At 41.9% G+C, this 11314-nt stretch overlaps 1 protein-coding gene across 2 annotated transcripts in view; it reads right to left on the minus strand.

Annotated features, from left to right (window-relative positions):
- Window positions 1–11314, minus strand: part of THSD4 (thrombospondin type 1 domain containing 4) — a 593206-nt gene that overhangs the window by 94839 nt on the left and 487053 nt on the right. The gene's annotated exons all lie outside the window — the stretch shown is intronic.

Below are 11314 nucleotides of genomic sequence, written 5' to 3' on the forward strand. Positions count from 1 at the left end.
ATGGAAAGAAATAGAAATGGTGCAGCCACTGTGGAAAACAGTTTGGCAGTTCCTCAAAGAGTCAGACACAGAATTGCTACATGACCCAGCAGTTCCACTCCCAGGTTCCCAAAAGGACTGAACGGAGGGACTCAGACAGATACGTGCACGGCAGCGTTCCTCACAACAGCCACAGGTGGGAACAACCCACCTGGCCATCGGCCGATGAACGGTAAGCAAGATGTGGTGTAGACATAAAAAAGAATACATTTCTGATACAGGCTGCAACATGGGTGAACCCTGAGAGCATTATGATGAGTGAAATAATCCAAACATGAAAGGACAAATACCATACGATTCTACTTGGATGAGGTGCCTAGAAGAGTCGAATTCATAAGACGAAAAGTAGAATAGAGGTTACCAGGGGGTTGGGGTAGGGGGAAATGATAAATTATTGTTTATTAGTTATAGCTTCTGGGATGATGAGAAATTTCTGGGAAAAGACAATGGCGGTAGTTGTACGACATCATGAATATACTTAATGCTACTGAATTATATACTTAAAATCATTAAACTGATACATTTTATATTTTATATATATTTACCACAATTAAAAATAAAAAAGAAAGTCCCACATGGTGGTGTTCCATTTCTCCAAATGTTCTACTCTTTTTAAGAGCTGGATATTCTTTTTTTTTTTCAATTTTTTTATTTAATTATTTTTCAAGTACAGTTTTCTGTCTATTACTCACATCCCATCCTACCCCCCATCCTCCCCCCTCCCTCCCATTTCCACCCTTCTCAGTTGTTGTCCATGTATCCTTTATATAGGTTCCTCTAAATCCCTCCCTTATTTCCCCTGAAATTCCCTCCCCTCTCCCCTCTGGTCACTGTCAGCCTGTTCTCTATTTCAGTGTCTTTGGTTATATTTTGTTTGCTTGTTTGTTTTGTTGTTTAGCTTCCTGTTAGAGGTGAGATCATATGGTATTTGTCCTTCAACACCTGGCTTATTTCACTCAGCATAATGCTTTCCAGTTCCATCCATGTTGTTGCAAAAGGTAGGAGCTCCTTCTTTCTTTCTGTAGCATAAAATTCCATTGTGTATATGTACCATAGTTTTTTGATCCATTCATTTACTGACGGGCACCTAGGTTGCTTCCAACTCTTGGCTATTGTAAATTGTGCTGCTATGAACATGGGGGTGCATAGGTTCTTTGGGATTGGTGTTTTCGGGTTCTTAGGATACAATCCCAGCAGTGGAATTGCTGGGTCAAAAGGCAAGTCCAATTTTAGTTTTCTGAGAAAATTCCATACTGTTTTCCGTAATGGTTGTACCAGTCTGCAATCCCACCAACAGTGGACCAGAGTCCCCTTTTCCCCACACCCTCTCCAACATTTGTTGTTTATTGCTTTGTTTATGATAGCCATTCTCACCGGTGTAAAGTGGTATCTCATTGTAGTTTTAATTTGCATCTCTCTGATAGCTAGGGATATTGAGCATCTTTTCATGTGTCTCTGGATCCTCTGTATGTCCTCCTTGCAGAAGTGTAAGAGCTGGATATTCTTTTAGATGCTGGTTTCAGAAGAACTCTGCTGATGCAGACGGTGAAAGTGCGCCGACTAGGATGTCAGTCACCAGATGTAACCATGGCAACCTGGTCCAAGGATGTGCAACAGGAGGGAAGGCCATGGAATTTTAACCAGATCTGAGGCCATAGAGGGGAAGAGCCAGAACAGTGTGATGGGGACAAAAAGACTGTAAAAAATCAGGACATAGCTTTCTTCTAATGGTGGGGGGATGGGGGCTCAGGTTCTCTGCTGCCCCCAGCCACATTTGATTTGCCAGTGACTGGGCACGTATGGAGAATATAGGCCACGAGGAAGGGCTGTGCCTGGATTTGGTTCTTGACTCAACCACTCACGCACTGGTCTCCTCAGCAGGCCCATCACCTGTACTGGCTCAGGGGCTGCAGCTATAAACGCAGACGCCGACCCCGGAAACCCTGGCCCTGCCCCACCGTGTGAGTGCTGGACCACAGGGAGGAGGCACGCCCAGGCTTCCCACAGCAGAGAAACACATGACTCTGGAGCCACGGGCGAGGTCTGCAGACCCCCGATGGGCTGCTCAGCGCTGTGTGGTTGCAGGAGGGCCAGGGCTGCCTGGGTTTCTGCTCCCCCACTGCCAGCACAGCTGCTAGCACAGGGAGGGGACTCCAGAGAAGGCACGTCTAAGGCTGGCCTACCTGTCTCCAAGGAGAGCACAGCCTAACTGGAGAGAGCAGATATCTAAACAGAGAAGCAGCCATACAGTGTGTAGGTGTCAGACTGGAGGCACAAAGTCCTAGGGGAATCCAAAGAAAACTCTTACTCTTTGCTTTCTCTCTTCTGTGGCTTCTATTTTTCTGCCATGTACTGAGAAAGCAAACAAGGATTCTAAATGCCAGAGAGGCAGGCTACATGAAGGAGTTTAAAGCTAGAACTTCTGTTGCTGGGGCTGCAACCAAGGGGGGCCCAGGGCCAACAGGTTGAGGGAAATATTGAAGGTAGACTGAAGGAGGGGGCTTGGATTAGAAACTAAGAATGCAGAGTGAGTTGATAAATTCAAACCCAATGGTAGATAAAATAGTCATTCCGATAACATCATAGACATTTATCTTTGTTTTTTGGACACCATTCTGTGGAATGGTGAAATCTGGCCCGTGGAAGTTTCCCATCAAAAGGATCTTAGTGCTCACAGAGGCCAGGGTTTCTCATCTGAGCATGACTGCTATTTGGACTGGATAATTCTTTGTTGTGGGCTGTGGTATGCACTGTAAAGTGTTTAGCAGTATCCTTGGACTTTCTGCACCAGATGTTAGTAGCAGCCCCACCCCCGTCCCAGTTGCAGCCCCCCAGCTGATCTTTTACCCTGAAAGGACATTTAACAATCCCCTAGGGACTGTTAAAAAATCTGATACTCAAACTGTGCCCAGGGCTAATTACATCTGTGGGTGGGAGCCAGGCATCGGCATATTTCAAGGAGGCTTCAGACATCATGCCTCCTGTGATTCCAAGATGCCGCCTGGGAGAGGACCACTGATCTAGGGCGATAAGGAAACAAACAATTACTGAGTACCCCTAAGATGCTAGACATTTGCATTCGTATCTCACTTAAAGCCAACAGTCTGGGGAAATGACAATTGTTTTCCTATTTTATCAGTGAGAAAAGTGAACCTCAGAAAAAGTGAAGGCACTTGTCCAAGGGCATCCCAGAGGAAAACGGTAGCTGGGCAGCTGGCAGCTTCAATGGGAGTGCTGGGCGGGCGATAGACGTCAAGGCCAAGCACTGGAGGCTCCATGGGAGAGAAAGCAGAGAGACGCCACTGACAAGATGCAGTCTGGGTCTAGCCGTGGGATTGGAAACCCATGCTCGAGGGAAACCACTTTCTGATTAGAATGAGTCAGCCCAGGGGAGAGGCTGACCTCCGTGCCCACTGTGCTTCTCCTTTTGTTCTGCTGGGAAGAAGGAACAACTCCGAGACCCAGTGGGGGGCAGAAGCCATAAGGACACACAAATAGGGCGGGCAACTGGGTCAGGTAGGCAGGCCTTTGATCCCTGAGAAGAAAGGTGTAAAATTTCACACTTAAGCCAGCATGATCCTGGAGGCTTCTGAAGTGGGGTCATCAAGAAGGCCGCTCTCCATTTCGCCAGCACAAGGAAAACTAATTTTGTGAAGCTGTCATTCATGAATATTGGAGTCTTGAGATAAGGTAGGGAAAATACGTATTAAACACTTCCATGCTGGGTGCTTCATGAGTATTATCCTATTGAATTCTCACACGCATCTAAAAGAGAGTGAATTTGGTTCTCCTCTGCCCGCCCACTGCTCACACACTCAGAGGACCCTGAGAGCAGGTGGCCCAGCACACTGAGGTCTGCCCGTTCGAAGGAAAGGCCTGTTGCATTCATCACCACCAAACCAGTACTACATGAAGTGTTACAGGGGGAAGAGAAAGAAGGAAGAAGGAACGAGGAAGAAGAAGGAGAAGGAGAAGGAGAGATAACATAAATAATAAAATAGTAATAAATACGTATCTATCCACAATTGAATCTAAAAAACAAAATAAATGAACAAGCAGAAGACAAACAGATTCATAGATGCAGAGAACATTTTGAGAGTTACCAGATTGGGGGAGGGCGTTGGAGGGATGGGAAGAGAGGGTGAAGGGATTAAGGAGTACATATTGGTAGTTACACAATGGTCATGAGGCTGTAAAGTACAGAAAGGGACTACAGTCAATAAAATTCTAATAACTATGTATGGTATCAGCTGTGTACAAGACTTATCAGGATAATCATTAAGTTATATAATAACTAATCACTATAGTGTACACTGAAACTAATATAATGTGTGTCACCTGCAATAGAAAATAAAATGATAAAAAAAAAAAGAATCAGATGAAGGTCATTGCCCTGGTCTACGCAGGCTGCTTTAACAAAATATTGCAGACTGGGTGGCTCATAAACAACAAATTGATTTCTTACAGTTCCAGGGGCTGCAAAGTACAGTAAGTCCTCACTTCATGTCATTGATAGATTCTGAGACTTTAAGTGAAACAACATATAATAAAACCAATTTTACCATAGGCTAATTGCTACAAACCAGTCTTTAGTTCCCATGGCATCTCATCAGTGTTACAACGAAGCGACACTGAACAAAATGGCCATATCCGAGGACCTGCAGATTCTGTGCCTGGTGAGAGCCCCTGACCTAGATGTCCGTCCGTCTTTCCCCTGGAACCCCACGGGGCAGAAGGAGTCAGGGATCTCCCTCCAGACTCTTTAATGAGGGCTCTGCCCTCCCTAACCACCTAATCACCTCCCAAATGCCTCGCCTCCAAATACCACCACCTTGGGCGGCAGGATCTGAACCCATGCATTTGGGGGATATAAACATTCGGTGCATTGTAGTAACCGAAGGAAACCCACTTATGCACCTATCAAAAGCAAATATCCATTAATTCTAAAAACACAAATCTACAACTAAGGATCATTGGACAGTATTACCAAAACAAAGGCAAGTTCCAATAAACATTCTAGTTGCAGAGAGGAAGTTCCGTATTTTGATAACAGATATCTATCAGAAACCTCAGCAAACATCTGTTAGAAGCATTTCCATGGTCAGGAGCAAGATAAGGAGGTCCACCATCGCCAATGGTTATTCTAAACCTTTTTAGAGGTTTGCCTCTAAGTGCAACAAGACGAGAAAGAAGTAAGAGGTAGAATGCCACAAAGGAGGAATACATTATTATTGTCCATAGATCATTTAGATTTTTCACCTACAGAATCCATATAAAATAACTGAAAAGCAAGTAGAATTGTTAAGAGTGTAGCAAAACCCCCATCCCTGCCCCTAGCCACATTTTATTTGCCAATGAGTATGAGCGTATACATAGAATGTAAGTAGAATGTATAGAATGTATATATAGAATACATAGAGAAAGGACTGTGCCTGGATTTGGTTCCTGACTCATTACACATACATACATACAGTTACTTAATGTACAAAATAAATATATAAAATAAACTGACTTAATGTACACCACTGTGACTTATTGGCAATACAATGGAAAAAAGATCTTATACCATATTATCAAAAACTGTAAAATATCTAGGAATAAACCTAATAAAACATGTGCAAAGTCTAGATAAAGAAATATTAGTAAAGAACATAAGGTGGTAGGCATACTAGGCTCTGAAATCAAGAGTCAATATTGTGAAGACATATTTGTCTTCAAATTAATCCGTAAGTTTATTGCAATCTCAGCTAAAATCTCAACAGAAGTTTTATGGATTTTAAAGAGTATGTAGACCAAATGTAAGACAATTTAGGAAAATAAGTGTCTGTGTAAAGAGCTGGGTGGGGGGAGAGAGATGACCTAGCAAAGAATAAAGCGTGTAACATACAGTAATGAAAACAATGTGGTTCTGAAGAGGAAAGAGACAAATCCGTCAGAGAACCTGGGCTGAGAGCCCACAAGTGTAACTACACACATTCGAATTGAATGTATGGTGGACGTGGCATTTCCAACTTGTGGGAGAAATTTTACAAACTGTGGATTTGTTCAGTTTCCTACCTCACACCACACACAAAAATGCAAGATGGTTTTAATATTTAAGTACCAAAAGGTGATGATAAAAGTAATAGAAGAAAATATTGAAGAATAATTTTATAATATTGGAGGTGGGCAGGTCATTCTAGACAAGACAAAAATAAAAAAGATGGACAGATCTGACGAAAAAGGATTTAAAATTTTCTATATAGAATAATAGATATCACACGGAGAGGAGAAACACAAGATAAAGGCTAATATGCATGTAAGTTGAAAATGGTTATTATTTACAACACATGAGTTTTTAAAATCAGTGAGAAAACTACAAACACAATTTAAAAATAGAAAATTCAGAGGAGTACAAATAATGATAAAAATGAGTGGTCATAAGGTGTAAATAAAAAGATACACTAAAAATGAGGTGCATTAATAATATTTAGTGTTGCTGAGATGAAAGGGTTCTTTTATGTATTTTTGATGGGGTCATAAATCATTACAACTACTTTGGAGAGGAGTTTCGCTCTATCATTCAGATTTTTAAGTGTTCATTCCAGTTGATCTGCAAGTTCTATTTGTAGGAGTCTACCCTACAGAAATATTTATACAAGCTTAAAAGGATATATATATGCATTTGGACATTCACGGAATCATTACTTGTTAGAGAACATTTAAGTTTTCTTTTCTAGAAACACTTTTTCCAGTTATTTCTCTTGGGTTTCCTCTTTCACGCAATATGCTTTAAAATAATGTCTATTGATTCTTGGCCGTCCATTGCTATTGTTTTCCGTTAGGCATTCGCATTTCGGACAGAGCAAGGAGAAGGCTGCCCGAGAACTCGGCACCCACGGGCGGAGCCTGTTGGCAGGCCACGCTCTGCATGTGAGGCAATGGGGAGCCAGCCCCGTGCGCCTCCCCCTCCAGTTCTGGAGTGAAGACTGGGGTCTTGGACACCAGAGCTCCCACCTGTGCCTGAGTGACCTTCCGCTTTGGACAAGGAGGTCGATGCCAGAGTTCTGAATGTGTGTGTGTGTGGGGGGTGCCTGTTGATATACATGTTTTTTTCACCATTCCCCTGTTTTTTTCCTATCCCACTCTCCATTTTACTTGCTGCCCCCAAGACTCAGAGGCCCCTTAGGCTCTGTACACAGGCTGGCCCCTCCTCATCACAGTGCCCTCTGCCACCCAGTCTCAAATTTCCTCTACTCGAGTAGTGAACACTCTTCCAGAAATTTGTTATGCCCTTTAACAGATGCCCCTCCCCTCCTGTTTTCTTGACTATCGTGGGTTATATCTTTTCTTATTCCTTTAGTATCATTTTGATGGGATCTTGGGAGGAAGAGAAGAAAATCTCATGTACTCTCTCTGCCCTCTTGAACCAAAAATCTAAAGTATTACAGATTTGTAGTATTAGAAAACTGGAGACAATCTAAACATCCCTGGATAGGGAAATACTTCAATGGTGTCACATCCATTGTGTGGTGTATTGTACACTCAGAATGAGCGAGCTCTGTGTGTATTCATATGAAAAGACCATGATATAATGTTAAAGAAGCAAACTGCAAAAAGTGTGTGCAGTAATATCAATTTCAGAAGATATGTATTTCCTTGTACTTTTCCAAAGGACTAGAAGATGCTCACTGAACTGTTAAGAGTGGTTGTTTATCTCGGTCTTTCCACTTGACAACAGTGGACCAAGAATAGGATTGGTGTGAAGGAGGAATTTCATCTTTTTGCTCTATATTGTCTGTACTGTCCAAAATTTTACACTGCCTATGGAAAACTCTTTGGGGTTACTTGCCATACAAAAATACAAGACATCATTTTAAAATTCTCCGATCTTTCCTATATAGAAAGCTGCCCAACTAATAAGTTAAATAAAAGATGACCCATGATACTCGATATTTAAAAAGTAGACCATTATTCTTATTGTTTAAAATGTTTAAGAAAATGTACTTAAAAGTAAAGATAGTGCCAGTTTATGTTTAAAAGCTTACAGACCTTTAGAGAAACCCTTCCCAAGTCGAAGACTCTACAACGATGCGACGTGTTGGCACGCAGACACGGCCTGTAGAGCCACTTTTTGCTTGGCGTGCCTCTGTGCCCGATTTCTTAACGGGTACATAATGACATTAGTAAACTGAGCTGGCTAAACTTTGCCAAACTTGGATATTTCAGCTAAAATAATTTTATATCTTATTATTAAGGAAGGGGCAAGTAATATATAGAATGTCAATCACTTTAATACCATTAGATTCAACTTTTTATTTCCAAAGAGAACTGTTCTGAGTAACTTATGTGCACAAGGAAAATGCATAGCTTACCATGGATATGGGGGTTCCAAAGTCTTTCTCATTAAAAAAATCTAGGAATCTCTAAACCACCAACTAGACTATCTTTTGGAGCATGTGAACAAATGCCAATTAACCATGCCATTGAAAAGTGGAGTTCAATTCTGTAGAACTTCATTAGTTTCTAACCTAAAATGAGGCAAACATCCTATCTCCTGAAATCCATGCGTCGTTCAATGTCGTGGTTTCTCCAACTTCGCTCAGAGAAACACAAAATAATGAGCTGGCTTGTCCTCCCTGCTCCGTGCGGCCCCGTCCCTCTGTGGGTTATGACAGGGCTGGAGTGCACTCCTTCAGAACCTGAGTCCAGCAGGTCCAGTTATTGATGGCTAAGCCAAATTAAACCATAAATTACCACTTACCTATTAGCCAAAGTTTTTGGTGTACATTTCCTTCTGCTATGCACATTTTGATGTTTAAATCTCAATTTTCATAGCCTAAGTCTCTAACTGCATCTTTAGTAACTAACCCACCAAATCTCTTTTTTCTTTTGAAGCAAACAAAATAAGGAACATCCGGTTTTAAAATTCAGAAGACCATGTATGTAAAAATGCTTGGAGACTAAGTGCTATATATTCATATCACATGACTACTGTTATTAACCAGGTGAGTGGCTTAGGGTCATTTAAATATCGAGGGTTTAAAGAACCCTTTTCAAATGAGGTGATTAGAACCATCTTCTCCAGCACATGACAAGTCCTTCTGTTTTTACAGAAATCTACTTTTTACCTCTATCAAGCTTAGAGAGCCACTCATTAAAAAATACAGATTGTTTCACAGGGGAATTTTGGTTTATCACAAATAACTAAAGGTGATTCAGGAAAACAATAAGGTAACTGAGAAACAAGTTAAAGTTGTACATTTTTAAAAAGCAATGATATGAATTTGAGCTATTCATTTCTTCTATATTGCCTATTCTGCAGGACGAATGTACGCAAACAGCCATATAAATTACATGAACCAAGTTAAATTTTATACAAATACAGTTTACATAGCCAGAAATTGCAAAGTAAGAAAACCTAACTTTCATCATTACCTGGAATATTGCGGGGAAACTGACCACTTATATCTGAAAAATGTTTCGATGTTTGGAATTGTGTAATGTAAAGAACAGTTACTGGGCAGTTCAAAGACAGCCAGCAGACCTGAGCTCTAATGGCTTACATATATAATCTTCAGCAATCTTATGCAATTTTAACTTTTATGATACACAGATTTCACAGAACAGAAGGTGTAGCGGGATGAGTTGGATAAGTACAGAGAATACCTGTGATGGGAAAAGGACCATCCCACCCCCTGTGCACTTTAAAAGGGTGAGTTTTATTGGGTGTGAATTATATCTCAATAAAAACCAGAGTTAAAAAAAGACTATCCCAGGTGATGCGTATGTCCTACGGGCAGAATCTCCTGTTCGCCACCCCGGGGTCTCCCTTCACTATATATAGCTGCTCTCCATTTCCACAATTTTTCCTTTGCCCATGTGACCTCATGTAATATTTCCATAGACTCTGAATTTCTCATGTCCCTCCCACCCCCACATCACAGGCATAGGAAGTTTAACTCAACTTTCTTTCTTTCTTTTTTAACTTTTTTTACTAATTTTTTTCAAGTACAGTTTTCTGCCTTTCCCCCCACCCCAGCCCAACCCCCCAGCCCTCCCCACCTCCCTCCCATTTCCATCCCCCCCTGTTATTGTCCACGTGTCCTTTATAATTGCTCCCGCAAACTCCTCACCCTTTCCCCCTGAAATTCCCTCTCCTCTCCCCTCTGGTCACTGACAGCCTGTTCTCTATTTCAGTATCTTGGTTATATTTTCCTCAGCTTTCTGAATCACCCTGCCATTCACTCTGAGTACTTTCATTCTCCTGTCTCATCACCTTTTTCCAGGGGAAATGGAATTTGTTGATATCATAAAGCTTTGACTACTGTTCTCTGAGACAAAAAGAAAGTGAGTGAATATTTGTCAAATGCTAATAAACGCCAGGGGCTCTGCGGGGTCCCGAATATCTGATGTCCTATTGCTTCTCAACACTTAAAAAAGGTCAGGATTCTCATTCCATACACTAGATGGAAAACTGAGCAGTTTCCACTCAGATATCCAGTGGACATTCAGCCAGGACATGGTTCGGAGGGCACGAGTTGAAAAATCACTTATTGAATAGGACTAATTCAAGTCAAGGAAAACTTACTAAAATAACACAAACCTTAGAAAAAGTGGCACTGTTTGCTGGAGCATTTGAGCACAATGACACTTCAAACGATCCCCTAAAGAACACTTCCCTTTCTAGGAGACTGGATGTTTACAGAGACGTGAACTAATAGTACAAAAGAAAGGAGGAAACTCACAAAGACTATTTTTTGCAACTAAAAATAACACACAAATCATTCAGTGGGAACCTAGGCTTATTGCCACGTTGACGGCTCCAGGGTTTGCCAGAGCCAGTGGGCTTGGGCTTGTCTCAGAGTTCCACCTGCCATCCCTTCCTCTTCCCACCAGCAAAACTAAGTGAGGCTAATTCCGACTGCATTTGACTGGGCGGAGAAGGAACTGCTGCAGTACCTGGAGTTCTCAGGAGATTCCGATACCCGAAATATGCCAAGTGAAGGGTCTCTGCACCCCTGTAGCCATGGACTGCGGCATGGCTGATGCTCTTCCGGAAGAACTTGGCTCTGAGAACTGCTCCTGGCCATTATCTCTCGGGACACCATCATGCTTGAACAGAGACTGCCTGGGTTCAAATCCCAGCTCTCCCTCTTTCTTGCTGTGTATCTCCCTGTGCCTGTTTCCTTATCTATAAAATTCAGATAGGAACAGCTCCTATCCCTTAAGGCTGTTGAGTGTTCAGTGCCTGGCACGAGTCCATGCTATATATTTATTTATGTTTATTTTTTTA

The sequence above is a fragment of the Sturnira hondurensis genome, unplaced genomic scaffold (genome assembly GCF_014824575.4).
Source record: "Sturnira hondurensis isolate 20B ecotype Veracruz unplaced genomic scaffold, ASM1482457v3 Scaffold0005329, whole genome shotgun sequence".
In the NCBI taxonomy this organism is placed as follows: Eukaryota; Metazoa; Chordata; class Mammalia; order Chiroptera; family Phyllostomidae; genus Sturnira; species Sturnira hondurensis.